At 43.3% G+C, this 16,336-nt stretch overlaps 1 long non-coding RNA gene across 2 annotated transcripts; it reads right to left on the minus strand.

Moving 5' to 3' along the window:
• Positions 1-3,663: 3,663 nt before the first annotated feature.
• LOC123116576 (uncharacterized) lies at positions 3,664-5,528 on the minus strand. Of its 2 annotated transcripts, XR_006457129.1 has the most exons (4): positions 5,095-5,528; positions 4,429-4,507; positions 4,012-4,113; positions 3,664-3,881 (listed from the first exon to the last, which is right to left on the minus strand). It is a non-coding gene; the product is annotated as an uncharacterized lncRNA (long non-coding RNA). The 2 variants fall into 2 exon arrangements; XR_006457128.1 differs by having other exon boundaries at positions 3,664-4,113.
• Positions 5,529-16,336: the final 10,808 nt, after the last annotated feature.

The following is a 16,336-nucleotide window of genomic DNA, read 5'->3' on the forward strand; positions in this document are numbered from 1 at the left end:
GCCGGGACGGTCCGAGTGCTCGGCATCGAGCCCTTCTCCGCCGCGTACATCACCAACTCGTCATCGTTGCCACTGCTCCGCGCCGCCTCTGACCTTCTAACCTCTTCTACGAGAACCAGGGTGAGCTTCTCCCTCGGGTCCTTCTTTTAGCCCTTCGATTTGGACGCCGTAGGCCGCCATCTCCGTCGAGCCCGAACCTCCGCGTACGCGTACGTGCGTGCGCTTGCTGTCGCTGTTGCCGGTGCTGCCTGTTGTCGCTGCTGCTGTCCCGTGCTCGTCCGAGCCCCGCGTACGCCTACGCGTGCGTGCGTGCTATGCTGCTCCTGTGCCGTTGTGTCTGCTGATGTTTGCTACGGCCGCGTTGCTTGCTACGCTGCTGCTACTAGTGTTGTTGCCGTTCGTACTGCCCACTGGCTAAATGATGCTGCTTTGCTGTTCTACACTGCTGCTGCTCTCTTACGCTGCTGCTCTTGTTGCCGCGCTGGTGCTGTTGCTTGCTACTGCAAGCTGGTGCCACTACTTTGCTCTACTGCTAGCAGCCGCGCCGCTCTGCTTGCTGGTGCCGCTGCGTACTGATGCTGCCGATACGTGCTACTGCTTGTTCTTGAAGCTGATTGCTAGTAGGTGCTGTTGCTTACTTGCCGCTGCTACTAGCCCCTGTACATGTCCGTGTGCGTGGCCGGCTAGGCTATGTCCAGTAATGGCCGGCCCTTGTTTAATTAGGCTAGGTTTAGCTTAGAATTACTAGTTTAGTGCTCATTTAGCCTATTAGCATATGACAAGTGGGTCCCATCTAATTAGTTTAGATAAATCCTTTTGAAAATTACTAAAATAGTGACATGTGGGCCACCACCTCCCCTTTTGACTAGTCAAGTTGACTTGGTCAATTCGGATTAAGTTAATTATAATAATTTTAAAATATTGTTAAAAACTTTAGAAAATCATATAAAATAATCTGTAACTCGGATGAAAATACTTTGTACATGAAAGTTGCTCAGAACGATGAGACGGAACCGAATACGCAGTCCGTTCGTCCGCCACATGTCCCTAGCATAGTGAAACTGTAATCGTTCCCCCTTCGGTCGGTCTGTCCGAAAACACGAAACACCGGGAATACTTTCCCGGATGTTTCCCCCTTCGCCGGTATCACCTATCCCTGCGTTAGATCACCCCTGGCTCCGCATATTGCCTTGTTATATTTTGTGATGCTTTGTTTTCTTGTATTTACTGTTTCTTCCCCCCTCTTCTTCTCCGGTAGACCCCGAGATCGGCGCTAATGCCAATGAGTATGACTACAGTGTTGACGATCCCTCCTTGCCAGAGCAACCAGTCAAGCCCCCCCTTTGATCATCCCGATATCGCCCTTTTTCTTTCTCTCATGCTTGCATTAGATTTTGCTACTGTAATTGTTTGCTCCTATTTTGACGCATAGCCTGCTTTTGTATCTGCTGTTGTACCTTACCTGCTTACCCTAAACTGCTTAGTATAGGTTGGTTAGTGATCCATCAGTGACCCCCACCTTGTCCTTTTTGCCCCTGCTTCATCATTGAAGACCCGATCAACGGGATCGAAGACCAGACCCTGGCACCGCACATCACTTCCCCTTAGTTGATCAACACTACTGGGTTACTATCGAGTGCCGAGGGTGAGACCTCTACAACACTTCTGATGTTAACCCTGTAGTGTAGCTATTCGGTCGTGGTCATCGAGGGTGATTCCGCCTTAACCACTTCCGATACGACTCTTTCGTGCAACCCCTCAAGTGTGAACCTCGGGGGTGATTCCTCTTACGTTCACCTTGATGATTACATCGAGTGGAATTCACCGGGGATGATTCCTCGGGGTTTCCCCTTGATGTTTAGACACACAGTTACTATGATTACTATGATTTTACACTGAACCATGTTACTAAAGACGGGTCGACCCTGAGGGGTACCCGCGCGAGCATAATTGCGAGTGATGTGGAGACGGGTTGGCCTGGAGGATACCCGAGATTTGAATACGAGGCGTGGCCGGGCATTCTTAGCCCTTGCCGCAAGTCCTCGAGACAGGGCGACGGGGTCACATCTTTCGTGAGTCTCTGCTCGTAACCGCACTACCAACACACTAACGGTTTGGATATTTGATCCGAGGGGCCTCTGGCCTGATAGCACTAACCATCACGTGGGCATAGTATGGGTGTTCTGCGTCGTATACATCAGCCGAAGCTTAATAGACGTCAGCGACTGAGCAGCGCGCGACGGGTTGGACTAGTATGCACCTGCCTTTTCAAAGGAGGTAGCTAGGTCTGCTCACCGGCCGCGTATGCAACATGCAGGAGTTCCCGGGGAGATGGTCCATGACCTCTGGGGGCATAGGTTTAGTCCGGCGTGCTGACCTCTCTATTAAGCCTAGGTCGGGTTGCGGCGTATTGTTTGGCCGAGGCCGAGCATGACCCAGGACTAGGCCTTCTCTCTATTCTGGCATTTCTGCAGCCCAGTCCACATATATAGCCTTCCTTTGATAATGTTACATATGTAGTGTAGATCCTTGCTTGCGAGTACTTTGGATGAGTACTCACGGTTGCTTTGCTCCCCCTTTTCCCCCTTTCTTTTTCTTTCCGGTTGATGCAATCAGATGTCGGAGCCCAGGAGCCAGATGCCACCGTCGGTGCCTACTACTACGTGGAGACCGCTGATGACCAGGAGTAGTTAGGAGGCTCCCAGGCAGGAGGCCTTGCCTTTTCGATCGTAGATGCTTTTGTGCTAGCCTTCTTAAGGCAAATTTGTCTAACTTATGTCTGTATTCAGATATTGTTGCTTCCGCTGACTCTTTTGTATTCAAGCTGATGTATTCGAGCCCTCGAAGCCCCTGGCTTGTAATATAAAGCTTGTATTATTTTAATTTGTGTCTAGAGTTGTGTTGTGATATCTTCCCGTGAGTCCCTGATCTTGATCGTACACATTTGTGTGTATGATTAGTGTACGATTGAATCAGGATCGTCACACTAAGGGAACTGTGCGTATGTGGATTGTGCCTACACGGTACTATAGAAAAAAATCATGCATGATCAGTATAGAAACAACAACAAAAAGATGAAGATGGCACAAAATAATTTGATCTTGAATGTTCATGATATGCATTATGTGACCCAGAACCATATAGCAGAAAAATAGAGGTGTACTAATGTCAACCCAGGTTAACTGATGTAGTAGTAGCACACAAAATATATAGCTGCACAAAATCGCAAGAGCTGTAGACCAAACAACAAAACCAATGGGCATAGTGCTGATAGTACATGACTCCAGGGAAGTCAATGATGCTAGTTTCAGACATCTTATATTCATTTATGAATGTTTGATTAATTTCACCATAAAGCCAGTAGTGCTAACCATAAATAAATGTAAGCCAACTATACTGAAATGTGTGATAAACACTCTAGAAGGACATGCTGGCTCTGAACTTGCCATGCCAAATATGTATTAAATGTCGGTGAATGTTAAACTGTGCTCAAAAAACAGTACGAGAGCTGCTTATACTTTTCTCAATACTTGATAAACATAGAGGCGCTGATTTATTATAATATCCTAAAGCTGGGGATTGTCACCATGTGCAAAGAACAACACAGAACCTTGTATTAGGGTAATTGCGATGTAAATTGATTTTGTGTAACTGCGATGATAATTCGAGCGACAAATGCAATATACAAAGATTCATTTAGGCATTTTGGGAAACATGTGCCATACACTTGATTGCAGCAACATACCTTGGCACTCAATGGTTCTCATCGAAGCCATTATCCCATCTAATCGAGCTCACCAAGAGAGCCTTGAAGTGCTGATAATCTCAAACTTGCTCCTCTCAACTTCAGTAAAAGACTTTAAAGTTATGCATGCAATTTCCTATCAAGTGGTATTCCCAATAGAGAAGGCATCATACACAACTATTTAAAAAAGTGAAGGTTACAACAACTTTTATTTAAACAAAACATGTTTCATTCAGCATCAAGACATATCAAGACATCCGACATACCCGTGCGTTGCAATGGAAGAAATAATTCCTTGCATGCCCGTCCGGTCGGTGCTGCCACTTCTTCTCTTCGCCACTGTCACCAAGGATGGTCATGTTGTCCACCTGTTCATGACAAACATGATTTGGAACTGGCTAATAACATGATAAAACATGAAATCATACAAAAGCAGTACAGATTGAATTTGACATAATAAGATTCAGATGGTTGCAACTTGAACCCTTGGAGGAAAACATGGATGGTCTCCAATCCAAAAAAGTTCAACAACTTTGTAAACATTAACATTGGAGAATATCATGAAAAGCATGTGCATGGCGCACAATGGGATACGTGAGAATAATGGTGCGCAGAATCTATTTTGTGCATAAATGAGTAAATAAATACATGTTATAATTGCTAGATGATGATGTTGTTCATACCTGATAGTATCCCATGCATCGCTACTCATGTGTCCATCCATTCTTAATCATACAGAAAGATACAGAATCTTGGTAGTTCCTACAATACACAAAGGATATAAAATGGTTCCTTACAGTAAAGAAAGCAAAAGAAAAATGCATTTTGGAAATAATGTGTGTAGGTACTGTTTCGTACAGATGGTGCTTATTAAGTCTTCTGCTTACCCGACATATAAGATCTATGCTCTTACCATTATTAAAAAAAAGGATAATACATATGCTCTTAGAACTGCTATATATCACCTGGTTCTCTTTCAGCTTACCCCAAGAACAGAGTTAGAACTTTGTATCTCTAATTCCTCTACTTCAAAAGCATTTTAGGTACTTGCAAAACCTACAAGCACTTATATATCAACACTTTTAGTAGTAGAAAATTGGGTCTTCAAATAATAGTATGTGTAATCGACTCATCTCATGTTGACTACATCTACATGGACTAATCAAATACTGATAACCTGTGAAAGACAATAAGCACCATAGCAAGAGATGCATATTCAGTTAGGAATTAACTATAAAGAAAAGAAAAAAAGATACAAATCACGCACCCACATGAATCACGCCTAGTAAACATAAACATATCAGCTACACACATAAATCAAGCACACATCAGACACAGCACTGCAGTACCAGTTCGATACGAAGATGGGCGACGGCATCCTCGAAGTATGGAGACGGGCGATGACCTCCCTGCACAAGAGGACACGTAGACAGGTCGACCTATCGTCGATGTGGTCGACACAGCCGTGAAGAGAAGACGCAGACTCCGTCGGAGCTCGCCATCTTGCTCGGAACATGCGAGGAACGCCGCCGCCATGAACTTGGAGTTCAAGCCCCGCCGCTGGACCTCCTCCCGCGCCTCCTAGATCGTCTTCACACCGTCCACGGATCAGGATCCGACTCCTGACTCGCCTCCTCGGCCGGATCTGGCCGGAGACCGCCGACGCCGCGCCCGGCGGCGCGCAGCAGCATGGCGGGGGTGGCGACGCACTTGAGGCGTGGGAGGGGTCGTGCGGGTCGGGTTTTTTTTCTCTCTCTTAACCAGGACCAGACACAACACCCAATTAAGAAAAATAGCAGCAAACTTAGTACATGCATGTATCAATTCGATTTAAGCTGTACATGCATGTAAGGTTGCTTTGTTCAGCTGGGCCGTCAGGCTTCATTGGGCCGCATGGGCCAGAACAATTTGACCAGGATCGATCGTGCCTGGAAACCGATCATCGGTCCAGAAAAGAGTCAATATCTGCGAGCTTTACTTTAGTACCACCTCGTGTATATGTTTTAAATTTAAAGTGAAAGCGTAAACTTACGGGAAAAAGCATATTGCGACGGTGAACCCAGAGATCCAATCTGTGCTTTATTATTACGGTGAACCCGGAGACCCAATCCATGCTTTATTATTAGGGAGAGACTCAACTTCCGTAAGATTCGGATCAGCCAAGATGGCCGATCAGCTATATCTCCTTTTATTGTATTTCTTGCCTTCTATCTCTCTTTCCAAATATCCTTAAATTTCTTTCCTTCCAAATCTTTTCTCTCTCTCTCCGTACAAAAGGTAAGAACCACGCTAGGGATCTTTGTTCCCAAATCTGCAGTTTTATTCTTGGCCGAATCCGAACTTCCTTAAATATCAGCAGCATTTTTTTTACTGTTTTAATTCTCTCGACGCACCAGATCTAGGCGTGTAGCAAACCAAAAAATGGATCCTCGTTTACATGGCAAAGTATTCTGAAGGGGTTAGATACCTTAAAAAAAGGTTACATTTGGAGAATTGGGTCTGGAGAGCATGTGAACATTTGGTCGGATCCGTGGATACCTTCTAGCCCGGATAGAAAGGTAATCACGCCACGGGGCCAGACAATATTAACTAGAGTTTGTGAACTAATTGACCCTACGAGTGGAACATGGGATGAGACTTTGATCTCAAATTTATTCAACCCGGTTGATTCACGCAGGATACTCCAAATACCTATTCACTTACAAGGATTTGATGATTTTATAGCATGGCACCCAAACAGAATTGGGATTTTTTCAGTTCGAAGTGCTTATCATATGCAGTGGATGCATACTTTTCGGGTGCATGCAAATATGATGGGGCGCCCAAGTGGATCCACCCCTTTGACTGTATGGAGTACTCTCTGGAAGCTGCAATGTTCATGTGAAGTTCAGATTTTTGGTTGGAGAATTTTGCAAGAAATTATTCCCCTTCGTGCTATCCTTACTAATAGGCATGTTGGTTCAAATGGTGCATGCCCCATCTGTCATCAAGGCGCCGAGGACATCCGACATCTGCTATTTTTGTGCACTAATGCACGATCCTTGTGGTCCCATCTTGGGTTAATTCATATCATTGAACAAGCGATACATGTTGACAGATCAGGTTCGGCCATCTTTGAATATATACTCTCACTGCCGGATCAACAAGTAGCTATGCATCCATCTTTGAACTTCAAACAGGTTATAGCCGTGGGAGGTTGGTACCTATGGTGGATCCGAAGACAAATAACGCATAATGAATCAGTTCCATCACAATGGAGATGGGCGTTGTCAGTGCTATCCATTGCGAGCAATCATCAGACGGCGTCATCGCTCACCCCTAGCTTCCCTGAAGCAAAATGGAGTAAGCCAGACCCTCAATTTATTAAATTGAATGTTGATGCAGCTTTTTACCCAGATGAAGGTGCGGGGGCTACAGCGGCGATACTACGGAATGTTAGAGAAAACTTTGTGGCGGCACAATGCAAATTTATCCCTTTCGCTGCAGATGTGATCACTACAGAAGTTTTGGCAATGAGATACGGTCTAGTTTTTGCTAATTCTCTTGAATTCAATAGGTTGGAAGCGGAATCAGACTCCCTACAGGTTATTAACTTCTGTAATGGTCAAACTAGATGGTGGGACTCAGCGGCGGCAATCTTCGCGGAATATGTGGATACTAGTTCCTTGATGGGGAAGGTCATTTTTAAGCATTGTTATCGTTCTTGTAATCAAGCAGCTCATGCGCTAGCTAATTTTTGTTTCTGTAATAAATCTTCTTTCAGTTGGTTGGACGAGCCTCCTGACTGTGTTGACAGTAAGCTTGTAGACGATGTAAACTTTGTTTAATTTTAATAAAACTAGCTATGATGGTCTTCCCTCAAAAAAGTAAAAATAAATCTTTCCAACGAATAAAAGCAACTACATCAAGTAAATCTCCACGGAACAAGACTTTCCTTCCCCAAAACGAATCTGGTACGGTTTCCAACCAAATCAGTCCAAACGAGGCTTCCAAAAAGATGTGGCCGAACCTCTTTTTTTTTTACCAACGAAATCTGCCGAGCAAAAACGGAAGCTCTTATTTTGGGAAACCAGGCCAATATTTTTCTCTCCATACAAATCTGCACGGCTTGTTTATTTCCCTAAGGAAACGCAACGGAATTAGGCCCCCTCCCTTTTTTTTTGCGCTGGTCACTTTCCAAAGGTAGGGCGAAATCCTTTATCTTCTCCTCCTTTCTCTCTCTTTCCAAACAAACTACAAGTCCAAACGGAAATAGATCCGAACACAACTTTTCTTACTCTTTTTTTTTAAGTCCAAACGTGGAAACTATTAACTCTCCATGATTTACGTGCAGATTTCTTATTAAATATTGATCTCCTTCCAAAAGCAAACAACTCACGTGAAAGACAACCGATCAGTTTTTTTTAATAGACCAAATCGTTCCTACCAATCTTTAATGCCTTCCAAACTCTTTGTGCCTTCTTCTTGGCCGCACCAAACTTGCCTCTCTTTTTTTGGCTATTTGTTAACCGTTCTAGTTTCCCCTTTCTCCGTTTCCTTCCTCCAAGTTCCAAACGTGGAACTATGATGCTCTAGCCAACAAACTATCGAAAAACAATAGATGGATTCTCCTTGCAAGCCGACCTGAATTTTTCTTCTACAAACTTTTTTCACAAGATGAATCAGGCTCCAAGATGAACTAATGTGATGACGACGATGAACGACAAAAGCAGACAGATGGTGGCGATGGCGACAGCGGTGTCGACGAAAATCAGTAGCAGCAGAAGATGACAATGGAGTGGACGATCGTGTGAGCGGACATGACGTGAACAAAACATGACTAGAACTTGAAATTCTAAAAGTTTAGACACTAAAACCAGCAACTCGACACATGATGCAACCAAAAATTTAGCAATGCAAAAACTAAGTGATAGTAGCGAAAGGCTCAGACTGTCTGCGATAGGATGAACTAAGCTAACTTTTTTTTGGCTTTTTCGTGGACTGTGGGTATGAATGACAGATGCGATCTAAATTATGAAAAACTGTAAAATCTCCCCGAGCAACCTAAAAACTGATACCACTTGATAGAGGTGAGGGTCCTGATCTTTCGATGAGATGATAACTATCGATTTGGTGGAGATGACTTTGACGATCCGACTACAAACGTGCAACGATGTTGCGCCTTAGCAATCGCTAAATCAACTCCGAGAGGTTATTGACCATGTTGGAGCATGATCAACCTGACCACGAAGGTCTATTCCTGCAAGCAATTAAAGAACAAGCAAGAATATGATTAAGCAATTTGAATATTGCGAGTATGGATGAAGTACTGATAAAAGTGGGGTTTCATAAGCGGTCTTGGTCTGGTTATTGGACACAAACGAAGTACACGAAGTTGCAGCGATAACTAACTTTTAACTAAATAAAACCCAAGTCTAAATGATGCCTTAAGGGCTATATTTATAGGGGAAAAAAGAGGGGACTTCGTCCACCCTTGGCAAGGTGGGACTAAAATACTTCCCGGTTCGTTTCCCCTACAATATGGACTCCAAAAGCAGCCTACGAAGTAGTATTTCGAAAATTACATGGGCCTGGCCCAAAAATAAGATGGCACGGCACCAATAATAAGCTATGGATGAAATTTATAAAATTCCATCTTGTATATTTCGTCCATCTTCTTGTATGTCATCATGGTGGCTTCAAAGTGCGGAAATCTCCACTACAAACTCCATTCTTGTTCTCTTCCCACGCGCCTTCATCTTCATGCTTGATAATGCTTCAATGTTCATCCTTCTTGTCCATGCTAGGCCCTTCAACTTTAAGCAACAAAAATGTATTGAAGTTAGGGAGCATCATATTCTGATGAACTTTAGAAACATTACCAAGAAACGAAAGTACCTGATAATATAACTGGCGTGCGCGATCTGTACTAATCGATCCAATAGGTATGGTAGTAGTGATGTAGGGTAGAACCCTAGATGCCCGCTTTTTCACGTTTGGAGAGATTCCGACCAAGAACACGAAGAACACGAGGGGAAAACTAGGAGAAACACAAGAGAAAACACACAACCAACAAGATCAATCACACATGCGCTAGATTCTCGAAGCACAATGAGATACACGATCCGAATCCAACAAGGGACGATACATAGGGTAACCGGTTCTTCTCCAAGAGGAGGTCTTGAGTTCTTCCCATTAGGGGCCTTGAATCCAAGTGGATCTTCTCCGCAGAGGCACGGACTCTCTCGGAGGAGCAGATCCGATTGGATAAGCGAGGCTCTATCTCACAAATGGGCTATCACGACGCGAACTTTAGCTAGGAGGTGGGAGAGGTCTATTTATAGTCATAGTACAAATGGGGGCCGAAGTGAAGGGGTACATGGGCTTTAGCCCGAAGCTGCGTGCACACAAGCAACGGACGTCCGCTCGGGACCGGTCGCCAGGTGGCTCATGGGCATCCGGACGCCCGGTAGTTGTCGGACTTCCGTTGTTTCTGTTCTGTGATGGTGGTGCCGATCGTCCTGTCACTTCAGACTTCCGCTAATTTCCCTTCGGTGGTGATGGTGTCGGTCGTCCAGTGTAGGTCGGACGTCCGTTCGCTGGGAGGTGTGGCTGGTCGTCCGGTCCTGGCCGACGTAGGCTCACTGTAGCATGCGTTGGCTGGGACTTGGGCAGGCTGGGCTTCAGGTGCCGGACGTCCGGTCCCGACCGGTTGTTCGGTGGTTGTAGCTTCAATGGCAACTCTTCTTCTTGTCTCTCGTACTTGGTGTCCTCGCGTCTTGGCCACTGGATGTAGCTGTTCCGTGGCCTCCTTATAATTACCTGATCACACATAGTGTTTCTGCTTGAGGTAGTAGCCATGTCTCATGTGTAGAAAGGGGTAGTTCAGAGAGGAGTGAGTTCACCTTATCTTTGATAGCCTTTGCTCGAGCTCTTGTCATAGGTCCAAGTGGTGTCGTGGGAGATGTAGGTACGTTCATGGGGATGATCGTGGGATGCTTCGCATCATCTCCCCCCCCTTGGGAAAGATCCAACCTTGGATCGAAAGCTTCATCACCATGGTATGGCGAGAGTTCCTTGACATTGAAGATGTCACTCATGTTGTACTTGTCGCTTGGGAGGTCGATCTTGTAAGCCTTGTTGTTGTAGCGTGCTAGTACCTTGAAGGGTCCATCGGCTCGAGGTAGAAGTTTGGACTTGCGTTCGTGGAAGTGGTCCTTACGAAGGTGTAGCCACATGAGATCTCCAATGTTGAATATCATGGGTTGCTTGTTGGTGTTGAGTTTGGTCGCGAGTCATTGTACTTGGGCTCGATGGTGTGCCTTGTATCTACATGCAACTTCTTGAGGTAGCTTGCTCGCGCACTCGCATCCGTGTTGGTGCGCTCTTGTAGTGAAAGAGGTAGAATGTCCAATGGGGACAATGGGTTGAAACCATAGACGACCTCGAAGGGGGACTTGCCGGTAGTCGAATGTCTTGCGCGGTTGTAGGCGTACTCGGCGATGGGTAGGCACTCCTCCAACTCCTTGATGTTTGATACGTCTCCATCGTATCTGTAATTTTTTATTGTTCCATGCCAATATTATTCAACTTTCATATATTTTTGGCAACTTTTTATACTATTTTTAGGACTAACATATTGATCTAGTGCCCAGTGCCAGTTCCTGTTTGTTGCATGTTTTATGTTTCGCAGAAACCCAATATCAAACGAGAGTCCAAATGGGATAAAAATGGACGGAGAATTATTTTGGAATATTAGTGATTTTTGGGAAGAAGAATCAACGCGAGACGGTGCCCGAGGGGCCCACGAGACAGGGGGGCGCGCCCCGGGGGGCAGGCGCGCCCTGGACCCTCGTGGGCACCCCATAAGGCGGTTGACGCTCTTCTTTTGCCGCAAGAAAGCTAATTTTATGAGAAAAATCTGGGCGAAAGATTCACCCCAATCGGAGTTACGGATCTCCAGATAAAAAAGAAACGATGAAAGGGCAGAATCTGGGAACGCGGAAACAGAGAGAGACAGAGAGATAGATCCAATCTCGGAGGGGCTCTCGCCCCTCCCACGCCATGGGAGCCAAGGAACAGAGGGGAAACCCTTCTCCCATCTAGGGAGAAGGTCAAGGAAGAAGAAGAAGAAGTGGGGCTCTCTCCCCCTTGCTTCCGATGGTGCCGAAACGCCGCCGGGGGCCATCATCGTCACCGCAATCTACACCAACACCTCCATCATCTTCACCAACATCTCCATCACCTTCCCCCATCTATATTGAGCGGTCCACTCTCCCGCAACCTGTTGTACCCTCTACTTGAACATGGTGCTTTATGCTTCATATTATTATCCAATGATGTGTTGCCATCCTATGATGTTTGAGTAGATTTTCGTTGTCCTATCGGTGATTGATGAATTGCTATGATTGGTTTGAATTGCATGTTTTATTATTGGTGATGTCCTATTGTGCCCTTCGTGTCGCACAAGCGTGATGGATTCCCGCTGTAGGATTTGCAATATGTTCATGATTTGCTTATGGTGGGTGGCGTGAGTGACAGAAGCACAGACCCGAGTAAGTAGGTTGTTTGCGTATGGGATAAAGGGGACTTGATACTTTAATGCTATGGTTGGGTTTTTACCTTAATGATCTTTAGTAGTTGCGGATGCTTGCTAGAGTTCCAATCATAAGTGCATATGATCCAAGAAGAGAAAGTATGTTAGCTTATGCCTCTCCCTCAAATAGAATTGCAATAGTGATTATCGCTCTAGTAAAGTAGTCAATTGCTTAGGGACAATTTCACAACTCCTGCCACCACTTTTCCACACTCGCTATATTTACTTTATTTCTTCTTTATCTAATTAGCCCCTACTTTTTATTTACGTGCTCTTTATTATCTTGCAAACCTATCCAACAACACCTACAAAGTACTTCTAGTTTCATACTTGTTCTAGGTAAAGCGAACACTAAGCGTGCGTAGAGTCGTATCAGTGGCAGATAGGACTTGAGAGAATATTTGTTCTACCTTTAGCTCCTCGTTGGGTTCGACACTCTTACTTATCGAAAGAGGCTACATTGATCCCGTATACTTGCGGGTTATCAAGACCTTTTTCTGGTGCCGTTGCCGGGGAGTCATAGCGTGGGGTGAATATTCTCGTGTGTGCTTGTTTGCTTTATCACTAAGTAATTTTTATTTGCTATTCTTAGTTGTTCTCTATCTTTAGTTATGGGTAGGAAACGCAAAATACCAAAAAAATTAGTTGTACCTACTACACCAATGGTTGAAGAACCACTCAAAATCTATCACACTCCTGAAGCTTTTTACTTGGATCATCTTCGATCCCTTTGTGCTCGTGCTGGAACCCCCACTAGCTTAGTTGAGGGCAAATCTTTAGATGAGCATGCTTGTTGTGCGACACCGTATATCTGAAAAGGGGAAGCTTTTACTGGATAAAATTCATCGTTTGCAATGCCATGCTTGGACTTTATGTGAAATATATGATGTTACTTGTTGTTCTGAAAACCCTAAGAAACACCTTCCCTACCAATGCTTGTTTAGTGATAATGGAATCGTATCTTCATATGCTAAGGGTGTTTATAATTACTATGATATTCAACAAATTGAAGAATTTGTTGCTTTTAAGGGTGCTTATGAAATTGCTTCTTTGATTGAAAAGTATGATGCCACTCTTTACAAATCTGAAAATTTTGCCATACTTGAATATTGTTATGATAATTATGCTTCTAATGCCTTTGTTAAACCATATATTGAGGAATTCTCCGCTGTCGAAGAAGAGACTAATATTTTGCAGGAAGCTATGGAAGAAGAAATTGATGAAACTGTGAGCTCATTGGATGAAAAAGATGATGAGGAGAGCGAAGAACAAAAGGAGGAAGAGTGGATTAGCTACCCGTGTCCACCTTCTAATGAGACTAACTCTTCAACTCATACATTGTTTAATTCCCCTTCGTGCTTACCGAAGGATGATTGCTATGATGATTGTTATGATCCCATTGATTCTCTCGAAATATCCCTTTTTGATGATGTTTGCTATGCTTGTGGCCAAGATGCCAATATGAATTATGCTTATGAAGATGAACTTGCTATAGTTCCTTATGTTAAACATGAAGTTGTTACTATTGCACCCACGCATGATAGTCCTATTATCTTTTTGAATTCTCCAAACTACACTATATCGGAGAAGTTTGTGCTTATTAAGGATTATATTGATGGGTTGCCTTTTACCATTGCACATGGTAATTTTGATGAATATAATATGCATGTGCTTGCTGCTCCTACTTGCAATTATTATGAGAGAGTAACTATATCTCCACCTCTCTATGTTTCCAATACGATAAAATTGCAAGAAACTGCTTATACTATGGATTGGCCTTTACTTGGTGTGCATGAATTGTTCTTTTATGACGTGCCGATGCATAGCAAGAGAGTTAGACTTAGTTGTTGCATGATATATGTTACTTTGTGCTCATTACTAAATTACAAATCATTGTTAATTAAAATTGGCTTTGATATACCTTGGGATCCGGGTGGATCCATTACTTGAGCACTATATGCCTAGCTTAATGGCTTTAAAGAAAGCGCTGCCAGGGAGACAACCCGGAAGTTTTAGAGAGTCATTTATTTCTGTTGAGTGCTTTTATATAGTTTAAAAACAAAAAAATAAAGAGGGGAACCCAAAACTTTTCAAAAACGAAAGTGAAAGTGAGAAAGACAAGCATTGTTGAAGTGAGAGCTAGCCTTGAACTTTGTTCATGCTCACGGAAACTTTGTGAATCTTAATTACAGAAACTTTTCATCAAAAATAATTATCCCCTTGTACAACTCCATTGTATTATAAAAATAATGTGCCAAGGTTTGCCTTTAGGATGTTTACAATGCTTGTTGGTTTGTACGGTGCAGGACAGAAACTTTGGCTGTAGTGCGCGATTTTACATTGTTAACTGGAACATCAAATGGTTATGATTCCTTTTGCACTGTCTTGCTGTACAAATTTTTTATTTTTACTAATTTTGGTATAATTTGTGGGGTACCATAAGTAAGGTGAATGTTCAGATTGCTCCAGACTATTCTGTTTTTTGACAGATTCTGTTTTTGATGCATAGTTTGCTTGTTTTGATGAATCTATCAATTTCTATCAGTGGATTAATCCATGAAAAATTTATGTTACAGTAGACACAATGTAAAAACAAAATATGAAATGGTTTGCAACATTACTTAGATTAGTGATTTGCTTTATTATAGTAACGGATCTTACCGAGTTTTCTGTTGAAGTTTTGTGTGGATGAAGTGTTTGATCGAGGAGGTCTCGATATGAGGAAAAGGAAGAGAGGCAAGAGCTCAAGCTTGGGGATGCCAAAGGCACCCCAAGTAAATATTCAAGGAGACTCAAGCGTCTAAGCTTGGGGATGCCCCGGAAGGCATCCCCTCTTTCTTCAACAAGTATCGGTATGTTTTAGGATTCGTTTCGTTCATGCGATATGTGTAAGTCTTCGAGCATCTTTTGCATTTAGTTTTCATTTTTCTTTTATGAACCATGATGGTATGAGATAGTCCTTGGTTTATTTATAGAATGATCATTGCACTTCACTTAAATCTTTTGAGTATGGCTTTATAGAATGCTTCATGTGCTTCACTTATATCATTTGAAGTTTGGATTGCCTGTTTCTCTTCACATAGAAAACCGCCATTTGTAGAATGCTCTTTTGCTTCACTTATATTTGTTAGAGCATGGGCATATATTTTGTAGAAAGAATTAAACTCTCTTTCTTCACTTATATCTATTTAGAGAGATGACAAGAATTGGTCATGCACATTGGTTAGTCATAAAATCCTACATAAACTTGTAGATCGCTGAATATGATATGTTTGATTCCTTGCAATAGTTTTGTGATATAAAGGTGGTGATATTAGAGTCATGCTAGTGGGCGACTGTGGATTAGTAGAAATACTTGTGTTGAGGTTTGTGATTCCCGTAGCATGCACGTATGGTGAACCGCTTTGTGATGAAGTTGGAGCACAATTTTATTTATTGATTGTCTTCCTTATGAGTGGTGGTCGGGGACGAGCGATGGTCTTTTCCTACCAATCTATCCCCCTAGGAGCATGCACGTAGTACTTTGTTTTCAATGGCTTGTAGATTTTTGCAATAAGTATATGAGTTCTTTATGACTAATGTTGAGTCCATGGATTATACTCTCACCCTCCCATCATTGCTAGCCTCTTCGGTATCGTGCATTGCCCTTTCTCACCTCGAGAGTTGGTTCAAACTTCGCCGGTGCATCCAAACCCCATGATACGATACGCTCTATCACACATAAGCCTCCTTATATCTTCCTCAAAACAGCCACCATACCTACCTATCATGGCATTTCCATAGTCATTCCGAGATATATTGCCATGCAACTTCCATCATCATCATGTACATGACTTGAGCATGCATTGTCATATTGCCTTGCATGATCGTAAGATAAATAGCATGATGTTATCATGGCTTGTCCGTTTTTTGATGTCATTGCTATGCTAGATCATTGCACATCCCGGTACACCGCCGGAGGCATTTATATAGAGTCATATCTTTGTTCTAGATATCAAGTTGTAATATTGAGTTGT

This window comes from Triticum aestivum, chromosome 1B (genome assembly GCF_018294505.1).
Source record: "Triticum aestivum cultivar Chinese Spring chromosome 1B, IWGSC CS RefSeq v2.1, whole genome shotgun sequence".
NCBI lineage: Eukaryota > Viridiplantae > Streptophyta > Magnoliopsida > Poales > Poaceae > Triticum > Triticum aestivum.